This window comes from Pundamilia nyererei, unplaced genomic scaffold, assembly GCF_000239375.1.
Source record: "Pundamilia nyererei isolate P.nyererei 1_Seehausen unplaced genomic scaffold, PunNye1.0 scaffold00088, whole genome shotgun sequence".
In the NCBI taxonomy this organism is placed as follows: domain Eukaryota; kingdom Metazoa; phylum Chordata; class Actinopteri; order Cichliformes; family Cichlidae; genus Pundamilia; species Pundamilia nyererei.
The window spans coordinates 1,970,410-1,972,457 of NW_005187489.1; the positions used below are offsets into that span (position 1 = coordinate 1,970,410).

General features: G+C 43.7%; 1 long non-coding RNA gene across 1 annotated transcript in view; it reads left to right on the plus strand.

Annotated features, from left to right (window-relative positions):
- Positions 1-1,684, plus strand: part of LOC102194062 (uncharacterized) — an 11,979-nt gene extending 10,295 nt beyond the window's left edge. Inside the window, exons 2-3 of the long non-coding RNA XR_311889.1 lie at positions 1,184-1,238; positions 1,637-1,684. This is a non-coding gene — a long non-coding RNA (uncharacterized LOC102194062). The remainder of the gene's footprint in view (positions 1-1,183; positions 1,239-1,636) is intronic.
- The last annotated feature ends 364 nt before the right edge of the window (positions 1,685-2,048 follow it).

A 2,048-nucleotide genomic window follows, 5' to 3' on the forward strand; every position in this document is an offset into this window, starting at 1 on the left:
TAAGTGTTTTTAATGATGCAGATAATTAGGACATGCCTACCTTTGCTCTGCTAGCAGTAAGTGAGTTTCCAAGATAAGAGTATGTCTGCTGCCCTGCTCTTGGATGGATGATGTAGTGTCTTCTTGCTAGCTCATTCAATGTCTCCTACAGATGAGCTAGAAGGGTTAGTTTCTATTTTTCAGGCTTTTCTCGCTTTTCTTCAAGTACCTTTATATATGCTCCCCCATTTAATTAAAAAGAACATTTATCTGATCTGGCTTGTTCAGTCCCAAAGCAGAGTGAAATAACTCTGCGAGACAGAGCAGCCCGAGATAACGAGTGAGCGCAAATGTAAAGGGATGTTAACATAATGACAAGGAAAAAATGGAGCTGAAGAAATAAAGAAGAGGCCTGTCGCCTGTTAAAGCCATTTCAGGTAACAATCAGCCTGTCAGTCAGATGCAAAGACAAAAAGAGACTGATGGGACCTGCTGAGTCACCGCCGAATCTCAGGTTTTGTTTACATTCCAAGAGCTTTTTTCCCAGATAGAAATCATGCAATAATAATGCCTGTAATGATATTCAGTGTCGCAGCTGAACAAAGCTGTTATCATTACAAAACCCAGTGATTTTTCAGGTCTGCACACAAATGATTCAGCAGCGTTTCCCAAGAACAAAACGGTCACTGACAGAGGACGGGAGATGATAGCAAAACATTCGAAGTTCAGATAAAATCTGAATCGATTAAATTTGTGGTGAATCCTCACAGAATAGATTGTTGGCATAAATTATTGATTAGATAACAGCCTCAGGCTTTGGAGCAATCTAATAATTGGCTGTTGTATAGCAATGGCTGCTAAAACTTTGTGGAACAGACGTCGATGGAGCAGAGCTCCTATTTGTGTCGGATTCACCGATCCCACTGCCACTCTTTACCTTAATGCTTCTGCACCTCCACTGTTGACTCAGAGCTTAAAATGAACCTCCCACAGTTTGCAGAAGAAAGGTTGCAGATAAAGGTGGGAGCTGCTCCTTTTGATGCTAATGATGTGAGAAATGGGTATCTGTTGCTTCTCTGTAATTGTGGGTCTCAGCATGGCTCAGTGCATTTCCGCTGAGCCCTGAGTTGTTTATCTGCTTTGAGCTGTTGTGATATTAACGTTTTTCCATCTCTTCTGCTCTTCTTCTGTTGTTTCCTGGAAGGTGTTGCCAGGCATACTGCAGAAGCATTGCTGTATCTTACCAGACAGGAACGCAGGTAAGGACCTAACAGATGTCCCCCTCTCCACTAATGACACCACTCACACACAGTGCTGAGATAGAAGGCGAGAGCCAGTCTGTGAGAGTAATGGCGACTCAGTGGGGGGGTCATATTTGTCTGCGTGCTCTACATCTCGGAGCTGACCATGTTTCTCACATAGTGTTGACCTGCCCTGACCTCACTGTTTGGCCACAAACTGCTCACTTTATCCTTCTAACATTAAATTATTCTTTTCCCACCTCACTGCTACCCCTAGCAACATTAACATGTGTCAGATCTGATGGGGTTCTCTGTGTGGATTAACTTTCTCTACCTACATGCCTGAGGGAAGGGAAAAGTTGGGGGAGCAGTTGTTGGAACGTGTGATGGTGATGGGCTTCTTCACATCGTTGCAGGTGTGAAGAGGTTGCTGATGAAATTGAAGAGCAGGGAGATATACTCAGGTACCTGGCCGCAGCTTTCACAATAATGACTTTTCTTCTACCTCTGTGTGCGTTTTTTCCTTCGACTGCACCGAGACTGCATGCACATGCATCCCACTAACAAAAGCTCGTTAGTGCTACTCTGATGTGAATTTATCAGCGCCGTGGACATTTTGACACGTTAACATCAACTCCCTCTGCTGTTATGCACTTTGTACCTTCTGTTTGTCTGACACATGGCTCGAAAGCTACCTGCCCGACTTTTCAAGGTGGGACCAGAGATGGGCAGTAATGCGTTACTGTAATCCGATTACTTTTTTCAAGTAACGAGTAAAGTAAGGGATTACTATTGCAAAAACGGTAATTAGATTACCGTTACTTTCCC